Here is a 16,159-nt window from a genome sequence, read left to right as displayed (position 1 = left end):
AACCAACGTCCCAGATGAGTAAAAGCGAGATATCTAAACTGGACAGTTAAGGAGAGGATCCTGAGAGATTACTGCGGTCAATCAACTTTACAGATCAGAGATTTCAAAGTGCTGATTTTCCAGGACTTTTGGCGCTTGTCTCCCAGAAACACAGGACCTTCTCCCCAATTTGTCGCTATCTTCACAAGAAAAATATACAGCTCCAACTCCTGCTCCCGGCCAGGCTTAAAACGCAACATAATGTTCAATACCTGATATACGATGACCCAAGGTCAGCAGGTCGATATTTCAACCTCAACAAAGATGGTCACCTGCAATAAAACAGGCTTTGGGAAACACTGACGTTCTCCAGTAGGCAAGAGGCTTAGAGCCGGAGATCACATTGACCCTTCAGGGCAGCAGTACCTTTTCTTTCTCTTATTTCATTTTTTTTGTATTCATTTTGATCTGGTAACTATACAACTAAGAATGTTAATGGTTAATTTTGATGGTTGTACTGTTCTGACGCCAAGATGTTTTTCCTCTCCGCTGCCTCCCAGGTTGAGCTGGCTGGCGCGTGGGTTCCTGACCTGCATCTATCTGATCCTACGTTGCTCGCTGGGATGATGGGGAACAAGGTAATAAATATTAACTTGACACACACTAATCCACTCTTGTCACTATGACAAACACCAGGTATACATCACAACAAGAATACATGAGCTCCATCGACATTAAAGGGGTTGTCCCGCGCCGAAACAGGTTTTTTTTTTTTTCAACCCCCCCCCCCCCCCCCAGTTCGCCGCGAGACAACCCCGATGCAGGGGTTAAAAAAGAACACCGGAGAGCGCTTACCTGAATCCCCGCGCTCCGGTGACTTCTTACTTACCTGATGAAGATGGCCGCGGAGATCTCACTCGGTGGACCGCAGGGCTTCTGTGCGGTCCATTGCCGATTCCAGCCTCCTGATTGGCTGGAATCGGCACGTGACGGGGCGGAGCTACACGGAGCCGGCATCCAACACGAGCAGCCCCATTGAAAAAAGAAGACCGGGACTGCACAAGCGCGGCTAATTTGGCCATTAGACGGCGAAAATTAGTCGGCTCCATGGAAACGAGGACGCTAGCAACGGAGCAGGTAAGTAAAAAACTTTTTATAACTTCTGTATGGCTCATAATTAATGCACAATGTACATTACAAAGTGCATTAATATGGCCATCCAGAAGTGTGTAGACCCACTTGCTGCCGCGGGACAACCCCTTTAAATTGGTTTCGTGGAATGTGACGGGCCTCAACACACCGATCAAGCATAAGAAGGTCCTCACTCACTTGAGGCGCCTTGGACCGGATGTGGTCTTTTTACAGTAAATGCATTGGCAGTCTGCATCAGGAGCCTCCTTGAGGGCCTAGACTCCTGCTATACATCCCAGACTCGTGGCGTGGCCATTCTCTTTTGAAGGGGCCTGTCATCCCCCATAGTAGAGGAGCTAATTGATGAAGAGGGTAGACATCTGCTATAAACAGTAAATATATACAATAAACAATATGCTTTCCTCAATATATATACCCCAAATCATCCAAACAGTAATTTTTTATCCAAAATTACCTCTTTTCTACTTCATAGACAGGACACACACTTAGTTGTAGGGGGAACTTTAACACCACTATTTGCCTAACCCTACACAAATACTCACTAAATGTGTCCCACATGCAACCCTCTAAAGATCTGGCCTATCTCATGGAACTGGGAATGCTTTGTGACCTCTGGCGCATGACCAGTACCACTTCCAGAGAATATACAGTTTATTCCTTGGCCCACCAGAGCTTCTCCAGGATAGATTTCTTTCTTATTGCACTCTCCCTATTTGAAAGGCTCTCCGCCATAGAAATACTACCCATAGCAATCACGGACCACGCCCTGATTAGTATGACCCTCATCGGTAGAAACTTAGCAGTAAGGATTAGAACCTGGCCTTTTCCATTACATCTATACAATTCAGAAGATTTTCACAAATACTTAAAAACACATTGGGCTAACTATTTGAACAACGATATTGAACACTTAAATAACACCCCTCTGCTTTGGGTGATGCCCAAACCAGCAATGAGAGGCCATGTGATAAGCTTCGTCTCATTTAAGCGGAAACAGATCAGGTCTCAATTCAGTAAACTCCAACATTCCCTGCTGACTGCACAGCGGCAGCTCGCCGCTCCCCTTCCCAACAAGACAAACTAAACAAACTTTAGAAGCTTTCGTGCAATGGCAGGCAGTTTGGCTCACTAAACTGGAACAGAATAAATTTTACCGCCAAGCCAATAAACCTGGCAGATTGCTGGCACGTATAGCAAACTCACAACAAAAACACAAACCAATCACATATCACAGACCCACGCACAGGGATGAGATACTCCGAACAAACAGACATAGAGGGGACCATATGCAACTACTTTGAAGACATCTATAGGGCAACACCCACTGACATGAAGAAGATAGACTCCTGGCAACAGTCTCTTGTATTACCCAAACTCACACCGGACCAGGTAGCCTTCCTGGAATCACTGTTCTCAGAACAGAAGATACGGGAGGTAATCATGGCTGCACCAAATAATAATACCCCAGGCCCCCAATGTAGTGAGTATTACAAGATCCTGCTGACAGAGATGGCTCTTACAGCAACCAAACTATTATATATATTCCTAAAATACACAGGTTGACTTGATTCTAGACTCCAGGACCAAACTCCTTCTTAAACCCAATAAAGATCCCTACTAGTCCAGTCCTATTGCCAATTTCCCTACTAAATAGTGATTATAAATTCCTGACAAAGGCTCTAGCCAGCCGCCTCCAAAGCCTACTCTCCACTCTCATACATCCCTCCCAATGAGGATTCACAATATGCAGACACTTCCAACAAAAATATATGAACGGCCATCGCTGCAACGATAGACGCTGGTAAACCGCACGCCCCTCAGATGTTACAACTTGCCCTAGATGCAGAAAAGGCGTTTGACAAAGTGCCTTGTCCTTTTTTAAATTCTACCCTACAACATGGGAAATTTGGAGCAAATTTTTACAATTTCATACAATATATCCAATCAGAAATAAACCCCACTTTCATGGTAAACGGTCATATAACCCAACCTATAGATATCGTTAGGGGAACTAGACAGGGTTGCCCCCTCTCGCCCCTACTATTTAATTTTTCACTGGACCCCCTACTTTATCATTTTCAGCCAGTGCCATTAGTACAGACAATCCAAGCGAGCCACCCTGATATTTCGGTAGCAGCGTTCGGGGAGGACATACTTCTAATCATTAACCCGTCTAAGTCTCTCTCACTGATCCTGCGGGACCTTCGGGAACTGGGCTCTCCGTTGGGATATTTTCTTAGCCTGGAGAAATTGGAGGCTCTATTGCTGAACGGCCCATCGCGACCGAGCTGGACTCATAGACACTCATATTTACATTTGACAATTGCTTTCACTGCCGGGAGGCGGGGGTGGGTCTCCGCCATTGCTTGTGGGACTGCACGGTACTTCACAACTTTCGGATCACAGGACACAGATTCACTACAACACATTTACCGTCGGCCTGTCTGTTTAACCCGACATGGGCAATTTTTTTCCTTTTCAATAATTTTTATTGGTTTTATAATAAACAAACAAAAATAAGAGAAATTTTACATATTTGTTGCGTTAGAATTAGAGATGAGCGAACGTACTCGTCTGAGCTTGATGCTCGGGCGAATATTAGGGTGTTCGGGATACTCGTTACTCGTAACGAGCACCACGCGGTGTTCCGGTTACTTTCAGTTTCCTCTCTGAGACGTTAGGTAAGAGACAAGAATATGTCCGGATACTGGGTTCTGTTTTGAGTGCCTCTAGGCGGGAGCCCCCCGAGAAGGATATAACAGACAGATGGAGTGAGCCCTTATAATAAAACCAGGAGTACTACAAATAAGACCTGTGTCATCACCTGTCTTGAGTTCTTTGAGGTGGTATCAGCCCCAAAGAGTGTAAGACAGATGGAGGTAGACTTTGAACTTCGCTTAGTGACCCGTCGTGATGGCCTTGGGGTGGTATCAGCCACGAAGGCTGGAGACAAAGGCGGGGAGGTTCTGCCTATGTGATGACATTTGTAGGAGACACCTGAGAATTAGTAATAACCAGGTGGATCATGGGAGGCTCACTGAGAAATGAGGGGGGAGGGTAAGGATGTGTTCAAGTGCCCACTAGGCAGATAGTCCAAGAAATAGAAAGCTCTCCTGTCAGATGCACTGACTACAATAGACTGACTTATAAATATCTTGATAGCTTAGACATGAAAGACAGAGAAGGAACAGATGACAAAACATTTTTGCATACACAAAGAATTGTGGACTGGAGAAGTGTAGAGAGATGCCTTCTGGGAACGAGATTGTGGTGAAGTGTATTCAGGAATTGAATGGAGAACCTAGGGCTGATACTGTAGGGTCAGCGGGTGCAGCCATGGATGGGTGCCAGAGTCAGTGGCAGAGGGAAAAAGAGATTATAAGAGTTAAAATGGAAAATCTTCAGAAGCAACTTCACGCTAAAACAATAGATGTCCAGGAAAAGAGAAGGATTATAACACACCTGAAAGGATTGGGCGAAGATATAGGACGCCGTATGAACAGCTTAAGGTCCAGCATAATAAGTTAATATCTGAACCTTTAGTGGCTCAAGGGGGAATGAGCTCTCCTTCTTGTTATTATTATACCCCGACACAATTAGTGGGTAGACATTGCAAAATGAGTAGATGCTGTAATGGTATGACTATGACAGACCTGACAGAGCAAAAATGTAAGACTATACAGACCTTTTATGCCAAAGGGCAGGTACACTGCTCTGAGATAGTGAAACGTAACCATCGAGAGATGGCAAGAGCGGTGGGAAATATTTCAGAAGTAACATTTAAAGAATAATAGGAAGCATGGTAGAGGAAGTGATGAAAAGAAAGGGGGCATTCACTCATTAAGTTGTTACAATAGTGTAAGGGTGAGACATCTAAAGAAAAAGTGTAGAAGCCCTCCCCCTTCAAAAAGAGTTCTAATTCAGAATACAGTGTTATACCTGATCAACTATCTGAGCTGGTGACAGAATTTCCCTTCGGATTTATTAACTGCATATCAAACAATAAACTTGAAAGTCATGCGGCATCATCCTCAGAGCAGTCTCAGAATGCTGAGGTTATTGCCCAGCAGCCTATAGGCAATGAAGTACCTATGTCCCAGCTGCACGATATGACTCCTGTACAAGACTGGGATGATGATGGGTTTCAGGTAGATACAAGTATACATATTACATTACTGGACCCAGAGGAGATCCCTAAGGCTGGGTTCACACAGGGCGGATTCTCAACGGAAAACCGTGAGATTTCCGGCGGGAGAACCGCTGCTTCAAAACCCGCGGTGGTTTTGAAGAGGCCTGGCGGCTTGCTCTTCCGCTGTGGCAGGCGCTCCCATAGAGGAGAGTGCAACCGCAGCGGAAGAAAAAAAAAAAAAAGAAATCTCGTCCACATGGCTGGCTAAACCCCGGGATTAGCGGCCGCATGCGGATTTGCCGCAGCAGAATTCCGGACGGAATTTCCGCGGCAAATCCGCCCCGTGTGAACCCAGCCTAAGTATTTCCCAGACCCATAGTAGAAAGAGATATGGATCTTTAATAAATAAAGGTTCCTAATTGGAGATGAGCGAGTATACTCGCTAAGGGCAATTGCTCGATCGAGCATTGCCCTTAGCGAGTACCTGCCCGCTCAGGAGCAAAGATCAGCTGCCAGCGGCGGGCGGGGAGCTGCGGGGGAGAGCAGGGAGATCTCTCTCTTCCCCCCGCTGACTGCCGCAAATCACCTGTCACCCGCGCCGGCAGCCGAACCTTTTCTCCCGAGCGGAGAGATACTCGCTAAGGACAATGCTCGCTCATCTCTATTCCTAATATTTGTTTAGGATAAATTTGCAGTTAATAAGGGAGGGGCTGTCAGCTTTAGAGGATTATATTAGATATTATATGACTGCTGTGTCCCGTGTTAAATCATATGGAATTGTTGTATAGCATATAAAATATACAAATGTACTCCGGAAAGTGATACCTTTAAGCTATAGCATGTATGAGCCCAAGTAGCCAAGGATAAATTGTGATAATAGTGGTTGAGGTGGCTATTTGCAGCCTCTCTAAGCTATGCTTTTTAGGTAGGTTGTAGATTCCCTAGGATCTTGAAGCATCTGGGCATAGCGCCATTCTTGTCTGAGGCTTACATTTTATGATTCTGACTCTCACAACCAGTAAGTGACCACATGAAATACGAGCACTTGGTTTGAGTGTAAAGTAAGCTGGGGAGCCCCAATTGTGTTGGAAGCTCTGTATAACCAGACAGAATGATGCTTGTAATGGCCCTTGGTAAATAAGTACTTCACCTATGCTAGAAATTATTGTAAAAGTGTGTGCAAAGATAATTGCAATGTACAAGAAAAAATTGTCGGTGCACGCCGCAGGGGAGTGGGCGGCTTTATGATTCCCTGTGGTCGTGATGCGACTTCGCCCTGCCCCTCTGGGAGGGGAGTTCTGCATATATACCTTGCTGGCCCAGACTCTGGTTACCAGTGTTTGGTTTTGATTTGTTTGCCTACACCTGCATTTATTGACCTGACTTCAGTGTGTTTGACTTCGGCTTTTCATTTGACTCTGCTTCTGTTTTTTCCTCCTGTACTCTGCACGTGTCTTCTGGTTTTGACCCAGCTTGTTTCTCGACTATTCTCTGTCTGCTTAGTTGTTGCTTCCAGTCAGCTACTCGGTGCTCACCTGCCGGTCTCCCTGTCCCATCTTCTTGGGGTTCCCTGTCACTAGTGCAGCACAGGGACCATTGACGAGTTGTCGCCCAGGGGCCTAGCCCAGGGGGGCAAGTAGGTAGGGACACGGGAGAGGGCTGGCGTAGAGATCCCCTGTCAATCTGCCCCTGCCAGTCCTAACAGAAACACTAGCCCATATTGATGCTGGGTATCCGGTTCGACCTTCCCGTTTGACCCCTGATATGGAGGCTATTGCTGCTCTTGTCAATCAAGTGCAAGTCTTGACAGGTATGGTGCAAGACCTGTCCACTCAGCTCCAGCAACAGGAGCAGACCACTACCAGTACGTTGGTCACAACTCCTGCAGGTCGGGGGTCGAACCTAAGATCTCTCTACCTGATGTTTTCGATGGTGACCGTAGGACGTTTTTCTCTTTCTGGGAAGCGTGCAAGTTGTATTTCGAATTACGTCCCTACTCGTCGGGTTCTGAATACCAGAGGGTGGGCATTGTTATTTCATGGTTGAGGGGTGACCCTCAAAACTGGGAATTCTAGCTACCTCTCAACTCACTGGCCCACTAATCGGTAGATGCCTTTTTTACTGCCCTTGGGCAGATTTATGGTGAGCCAGATAGGGCAGGTTACGCCATGAGTAAGTTATTGAGTCTTCAGCAGGGAAGATGTCCAGCGGAAGAATTCAGTTCCCAGTTTCGTCAGTTTTCTCACTGAAGTAACAAAAGGTTTCAATAATGACTTGTGAAAGACCCTATGAACCCTCCATGTAGCTGGCAAATCAAGTTCATAAGCGAGCGGATTTACTACCCGTGTGATGATAAAGGGACCCATGTAAGGCGGTGCCAGTTTCAACGACGGAACCTTTAATTTGAGATTTCTAAAAGACAAATATACGTTCTGTCCCACCCTGCAAGGTTCAGATACTGACTGACTTCACTACGCAACTGCATATGAGCCCCCATTGCTTCCAGATTCTTCTGTACTTCTTTCCATACTCCCTGCACCGCATCTGTGGCGACATCAGCTGTAGGACAGGCAGACGGAGTAGAAATAGCTATAAGGAAGCAAGGATGCTGACCATATACGCAACGGAATGGAGACACCCCAGTAGAGGAACAAGTACGGTTGTTTAGCGCAAACTCTGCCAGCGGCAGGAATTCTGCCCACTGATGAGCCTTTTCGCTAGCAAACAACCGTAAATATTGCACTAAATCCTGGTTCTTCCGCTCAGTCTGACCATTAGTTTGCGGGTGGAATGCTGACTAGAAGGAAAACGACGTTCCCAGGTTCCTACAGAAGGCTTGCCAGAATTACGCAACAAACTTAACCCCACGATCAGATACAATGTTCTCGGGCACCCCATGTAGACGAATGATTTCTTTTACAAAAATCTTGGCAAACTCTATAGCAGAAGGTAGCTTCTTTAGTGCCATGAAGTGTGCCATTTTTGAGAAGCGGTCCACAACAACCAGTATCATGGTGAATTTCTGAGACTCTGGCAGATCTGTGATAAAATCTACTGATAAATGCGACCACGGACGAGACGGCATCGGTAACGGTCTCAGGGGCCCCTCCGGACGCCACTGCCGACTTGTACTGTGTGCACAGACAGAGCATCCCTTAACAAAGTCGCAGAGCTCCCGCGACTTGCCTGGCCACCAGTAGTGTCTAGAACAAAGATCCAGAGTCCCCTGAACCCCCAGATGACCTGCGAGAACAGATAAGTGAGACTCTTTAATGACCCTGAGATGTAAGGTCTCTGGCATAAACCATCTGCCCTCCAGCACCCCGAGGGAGCGTCTTACTGACAACTCCGTAGACGAGGAATGAGATCAGATTCTACAGCTGCCACCACCACCTCAGGTGCCAAGATATTCTCTGGAGCCACTGTCTCACTTTCTGGCGAACTGAAACTCCGTGAGAGGGCGTCTGCCTTCACGTTCTTCTCCCCTGGAATATATGTAACGACGAAGTTAAACACCCACTTGGCTTGAGGAGCTGTGAGTCTCTTGGCATTGGTGAGATATACCAAGTTTTTATGATCACTCTATACAGTAATGGGATGCCTTGCCCCCTCAAGATGGTGACGCCACTCTTCTAGAGCCCATTTAATCACCAACAACTCACGACTACCCACAATGTAGTTACGTTCCGCCGAACTGAACTTCCGCGAGAAGAAAGCACATGGGCTATACCCAGGTCTCCTGCTGATCTCCTGAGACAGTACAGCCCCTGCCCCTACCTCAGACGCATCGACCTCAATGAAGAACGGTCGCCGCGTCAGGCTGTACTAGTACCGCGGCAGCAGCAAACGCCCTCTTGAGACAACCAAAAGCCTCTAGGGCCTCTGGTGACCATCTCACCAAGTCGGCCCCCTTCTTGGTAAGATCGGTCAGGGGCTGCGCATTAACAGAATAATTCTTAATGAATTTACGGTAAAAATTTGCGAAACCTAAAAACTGCTGGAGAGCTTTCAGGTTATCTGGTCTGACCCATTGGGAGATTGCTGCCACTTTATCAGACCCCATCTGAATCTCCGTGGGTGAAATCGCATAACCCAGGAAAGACACTTGTTTTGTGCCAAAATTGCATTTCTCCAACTTGACAAAAAGTTGGTACTCACGCAAACGGGTCAGAACCAGCCTTAGGTGCTGCACATGAGAATCCCAGTCTGGGGAGTACACCAGGATGTTATCGAGATATATGACCAAAATACCCCCAGGAAGTCATAGAAGACCGCATTCATAAATCCCTGAAACACAGTGGCGGCATTACAATGTCCGAAGGGCATAACCAGGCATTCAAAATGTCTGAACGAGGTATTGAACGTGGTCTTTCACTCATCTCCCTCTCGGATGCAAATTAAATTGTAAGCCCCTCTTAAGTCCAATTTGGAAAACCAGTGGGCCCCTACCACCTGATTGAATAAGTCAGGAATCAGGGGCAAGGAGCACTGGTTCTTCATGGTAATTTTATTCAAAGCCCGATAATCCACACAAGGCCTCAAAGTCCCATCCCTCTTCTCTACAAAGAAAAGACCCGCCCTGGCAGGGGACCTGGATGGCCTGATATGTTGTTTAGCCAGAGACTCTGAGATATAGGACTTAAGGGCTTCAAGCTCATGTTCCGACAAATTGGAAATGGCTCCCTTAGGGATGGGACTGTCGGGGATCAAATCAATGCCACAGTCCCACTCCCTATGGGGAGGCAAAGTCTCAGACAGGTTCTTGGAAAATACGTCATGAAAATTAGACAAATACTCCGGAATAAGTATGGTATCTACTGAACACATGGATCTAGTAGCTAAGTGACTATGACAGGACAACCCCCAATGTGTCAATTCCAAAGTGGACCAATCAAATCGGGGATTGTGCAGTGCCAACCAGGGCATACCAAGCACATCAACAGACATCCTTTCCATTAGTAGGAACAACAGATTCTCTGAATGGAGACTCTTGCTAACAAGCGCACACACACACAGACGCTTACTGACGGGCACGCACACAGACGCTTACTGACGGGCACGCACACAGATGCTAACTGACGGTCACGCACACAGACGCTTACTGACGGGCACGCACACAGACACTTACTGACGGGCACGCACACAGACACTTACTGACGGGCACGCACACAGACACTTACTGACGGGCACGCACAGAATATACTTATCAGCCCGCAACAGCAGCAGACTTCTCTTCAGCAGCAGCCGAATGACATCACCCTCATTGTTGGGACCTCTCTCCTTGCGGCAGCACTCTTTGGTCTGGTGCCGCTCCGCTACCTCTGCCTGCTGGATGGATCCTTCAGCGGGCAATCTCCCTCGGTCTCCTGGCAATGGTTCCTGTGCCGCTCCGATGTCTCCCTTCTGCGCTGCTTGCTTCTGGCGTCTGACGTCACTTCTGGTCAAATGCTTCCTGTCACGAGCACTTCAATATGATACTTGCATTGACTACTAATGTACCTGATGCCAGTAAGGCTTGTGTAGTTTTCGATGCCAGGGACACCTTCACTAGCACAGATGCTAATAGCAGCCACAGACACCCCGCTGGCACTGAGTTTGGTAGTGGCTACAGACACGCCCGCTGGCACTGATGCTTGCCGCGACTATATACATCCCCGCTTCCACTGATTCTTCAAGCGACTAGAGATGCCCACGCTGGCACTGATGCTTCCAGCGACTACAGACATCCTGGCTGGCACTAATGCTTCCAGCGACTACGGACATCCCGGCTGGCACTGATGCTTCCAGCGACGAGACACCCCCGCTGGCACTGGTGCTTCCAGCGACGAGACACCCCCGCTGGCACTGGTGCTTCCAGCGATAACCAGTATGGAAATCCGCTCTGTGCTGAACACACTGGCCCAGAGAACAGCTGATCAGTAGGGGTCCCTAGTGATGGGCTCCAACGATCTACTATTCATAACTGGTCTTGAGGATCGGCCATCAATAGTTTACAACTGGACGATCCCTTTAATTCTCAAATCAAACTCCGCTACAAATCTGTAATTCAGGATAAAACAAACTGTAACCAAAACGTTTGGCTGAGTAGGTGAGGAGTAACAGGCACCGGCCAGGAAGAGGACAACATAAAACATATGGGAGTGGGTTCTTATAGGCTAGCAATTACTTAATGCTAGTCTCTTAATTCTAGGTTGGCTGGTCTATAGTGGAGTGTAGGGGACAAAACATCTGTTCTGTGCTGCCTGAGGATGAAAAGGAAAGTTCAGACTTATTCTGGTGCAGCGATATCAATTATGTTTATTTTTTATTGCTTAGACTGCTACGGAAAAAGCATAAGTAGCAACGTTTCGGTCCCGGGATAGGCCTTTTTCAAGCATGCTTGAAATGCTTGAAAAGGGCTGTCCCAGGCCGAAACGTCGCTAATTATACTTCTTATGGAGATTTAAATAAAGAAGGCACAGGTTAGTGCTGAACCAGTTTTAACAAGAATCCCTTTGTGCTGCTACATCGTCAAATTTTTGATTCCTTTTAAAGCAGTTGCTCTGTAATTCCAGACTGTTGTGCCCTCTGAGGTCCTGCAGACTGCCGTCTAAGAGGTGGGGTGCCTCGTGTGTATATTGTGTACGTATATAAGGGAGTAGGGGGTCAAATACGCTTTTTAGGATGTAATATTGATCATATATCCTTAGGACAGCAATATCAGACCAGTGGGAGCGCAACTTCCAGGAGCCCTATCATTTTAGTGTCTTTGGCCTGTGAGGTCATGCTCACAGATCACATGGCCCGTGCATCTCTGTCCCATTGAAGTGAATAGGAATGAGATGCAATACAAGCCACAACCACTATGCAATGTACAGCGCTGTGCTTTTAAACAAGATGAAGGTGAAGATAGAAATTGTATTCATCTGGAAGGCATCCAAGTAATCCGGTCTCATACTTAAAGTTTAAAAGTAAAGTTTATTTAGAATACGGTTTACTAGTTAAAAGGTAAGTAAATAAGAAATACAAACAAGGACACCCTCACAAAAAAAAAAAAAAAAAGAGCCAGAATCTAATGAAACACCGTAATTGTTGTGTGTAAGGATGTTTTCTGGTTCTCCGCCATAAAGAGTCTCAATATTAACATGAGGAATTTTCAAGAAATCGGCAATTCAGCAACAATAAACATACAATAAACTTAAAGAGCTTCTTACATCTATTAGTTAAACATGTCTGCATCCCCCCGCACCTCATCAGAAAACCTTCTGGCCTAGAACATTGCTTTATCTTTACCATTTAGGCCTCATGTCCACGGGCAGATCGGATTCCGCATGCGGATTTCTACAGCGGCAGACCTGCGGAAACCATTTTCAGGAGATCGCGGATGTAATTGTTTTTCCGCACGGATAATCTGTGCAGAAAACAATCTGCCGCCCCCCCCCCTCCCTCCAGCCTTCTCCCCTTCACCCTAATTGATTTTAACTTTCCAATTCACAGTGCCTCCACAATTGTATTTGCGGATACACTGTGGATCATCCGCACCCATTGACTTCTTTTGAGCCTGTCCGCACAGAATCTGCACTGAAATAGAGCATGCTGCGATCTATTTTCCATACCAAATGGTCCGTACATCAAATCCACACGCTTAAATTCAGCTGCGGATGCCTATGCCTCCCTAAGGGCAGATCGAATTGCGGATCTTCCACACGGGTCACCCACAAATAATTCCACAAATCAAATCCGCTCATGGACATTGGGCCTAAAAGGGTTGTCACACTTCTAGCGGTTTTGCTGCAGGAAGCAGACAGCTCTGTTGGGGTGAAAATGTATAAAAGTGGCTATTTGCAGCCCGCCATCTTGTATTCGAACAGCTATGGATGTTCAATGTATAAATTATAAGGATTGGATAACGGAGTCTTATAGACTTGCTGGAACCATGTTAATATCTGGATATAGTATCTCCATTGTCTTGTGATTCTATTGTCTAATTAATCATGCAAATCTATCATCATTGTCTTCTGACTGAACTGGGCCTTATGTATATTTGGGGGTTAGTGCTGTCAGGGTTTTAAGAATCAGTTTTGTTTCTCTGATCTGCTCCCATTTGAGGAATGGCCACTTACGGCTGTGACCTTGATATTCTCAATACAAATAGACAATTAATAGATGATACTAAGTGTAAAAGACAGGAGAAGGCTCTGGAGAGTTAGTAGCATGATGGACCTGTGATGGGGAATGCCCTCTCACAGTGGGGTTCCCAAGACGCCCCTTGTTCTCTGACTTTTCACCGCTGCTTTTCCAGTTGATGCACAAAAGAGTATACCTAAGGCTCTTGGTGATGTGATTATTGATGTAACCATTATTTAATTATTTACAAGACATATATGCAGTATCACCTATTTTAGTCTATTACTTTGTTTTATCTTATAACTAGCTTACCCGTCGCGCGTTGCTGCGAAGACAGACAGACATACATACATTCGTTTTTATATATCTAGATAACAACCAATCACAGCGCAGCTTTCATGTTACCCCAGCGGTATAATATATAACAACCAATCGCAGCGCAGCTTACATGTTACCTCAGCTTTATAATATATAAGACCCAATCACAGCGCAGCTTTCATGTTACCTCAGCAGTATAATATATAACAACCAATCACAGCGCAGCTTTCATGTTACCTCAGCAGTAAGAGAAATAACAACCAATCACAGCGTAACCTTTATTCTGCCTCAGCAATATAAAAAATAGCAACCAATCACAGCGCAGCATTCATTTTACCTCAGCGGTATAATATATAGCAACCAATCACAGCACAGCTTTCATGTAGCCTCAGCAGTATAAGAAATAGCAACCAATCACAGCACAGCTTTCATGTTACCTCAGCAGTATAAGAAATAGCAACCAATCACAGCACAGCTTTCATGTTGCCTCAGCAGTATAAGAAATAGCAACCAATCACAGCACAGCTTTCATGTTACCTCAGCAGTATAAGAAATAGCAACCAATCACAGCGATGCTTTCATTTTACCTCAGCATTCTCAATATCCAGCAATTGTCTTGTGATACGTTCGGCGGATGCATTATTTTGTAGTTGAACACGCATCCCGTTGCTCGTAATGCCTTTTGCTTTCGTGCTTGAGATGGAAATCAAACGATCTTTGTCTGGGGGGCAGAACTGTTGACAATGCTCGCACGCGCGCCACCTATCGTAGGATAGTTGTACTATGCCAGTAATCTTCCCAGGAGTGTACTCAATGACTTCCCAAAGATTCATGGCGATTGGATGAATGGTGCAGTAATGAATAACGGACAGACAGACATACATTCATTTTTATATATATAGATGACATCAGGAAGTGAGAGAATTAAGATTCCGTACGTAAAATTTGGACGCTAATTCTTTTGCGCTTAGAATTTAATAATCGAGTTGGGACCTATTAACTTTTCCTATTTATGACAATCAATGCTCGTGCCAAATTTCAAATTTTTATGACATCGGGAAGTGAGAGAATTAGTGGCAATGATGGAAATCGAACGATCTACGTGGGGGGGGGGGGCGTAACTGTCGACGACGCTCGCACGTATGCTATTTATCATAGGATAGATGTACTATGCCAGTAATCTTCCCAGGAGTGTACTCAACAACTTCCCAAAGTTTCATGGCGATCGGATGAATGGTGTAGTAGCGCATAAAGAACAGACAGACAGACATTCAATTTTATATATATAAAAATTTGTATTAATAAATTGTGTTGCATCAGCCCACTTGTCCTTCTTTAAAGCCATACCTGAACTTGTTGCCTTTCGAATTGACAATACACTCTATACATTGTGCAGTGGGCTAGATTGGTTTTGCAGGCTTAGTACAATTCATTTCAGTAGTACTCAGCCTGCAGTACCAACCCCAAGCACTGTGCAAAGTACAGAGCTGTCTGCTTCCTGCAAAAAAAACAAAACGCTAGAAATGGGACAATCCCGTTAAAAAATACAAAGAGGGTGCAAAACAATAATATATTCCAGAGGTTGTTACATATAAGCAATCGGTTTTTGCAAAGCTATTTTGATTATAAAGGGAGATTCAAAAGTCAGGGACACCCAGCTTATCTTCTGAACAAAAAGAGATACAAGTGGGTAACTTTGTAAAACAATTAGATAGGTGGGTACAAACTTTTTGCCCTAATGGTAGTTCCTATTGGCTATCTTGTTGGCAGCCGTCTTAGATTAAGCCTAAAATACTTTCATAGAATAAGGATCATGGGATGCATGATTTATGAGCAGACTTTCATCAGAAAATGATAGGTGCAGTCATTTTTTTCAATATTTCCAACCAATTTGGAATTCTACATGATGTGATGTTGAGTATTAATAAAGTTATGTAAAATTATGTAGTGTGGAGGACAATGGCTGGATGTTCTTCAGGACACAAATGTCCAAATAGTTTGGGAAATATTGTGAAAGCACAATAGTTAACAATCCCTAAAATAAGGAAGAATGGGAAACATTTAAAGAAACCAGGATGGATGAACACAGAACTTGCACACATGTTAAAAATGAAGAAAAATATGTTAATCAAACGGAAAGAGGGCGGAATATCTAAAGAAGAATATAATGTGGCCCACAGAAACTGTAGGGCAAGTGTCAGAAAAGCTAAAACTAATAATGAATTGAGGCTTGCAACAGAGGCCAAAAGCAATAAAAAAGGATTTTGGGGGGTATGTCAAAAGCAAAACAAAAGTCAAAGATGCTATTAGATGATTACAAGATAAAAATGGTGAATTGGTTAAGAATGATGTTGAGAAGGCTGAACTTTTAAATTCCTATTTTGTATCTGTTTTCTTTCAGAAAGTAGATGGAACATCAGTTGAACTTCCCTGTGCTATTGGGGGGATAAAAGAATGCAGGATATGTATAAGCAG

This window comes from Eleutherodactylus coqui, chromosome 4 (genome assembly GCF_035609145.1).
Source record: "Eleutherodactylus coqui strain aEleCoq1 chromosome 4, aEleCoq1.hap1, whole genome shotgun sequence".
NCBI classification, from domain to species: Eukaryota; Metazoa; Chordata; class Amphibia; order Anura; family Eleutherodactylidae; genus Eleutherodactylus; species Eleutherodactylus coqui.
This window is presented reverse-complemented; position numbering follows the sequence as displayed.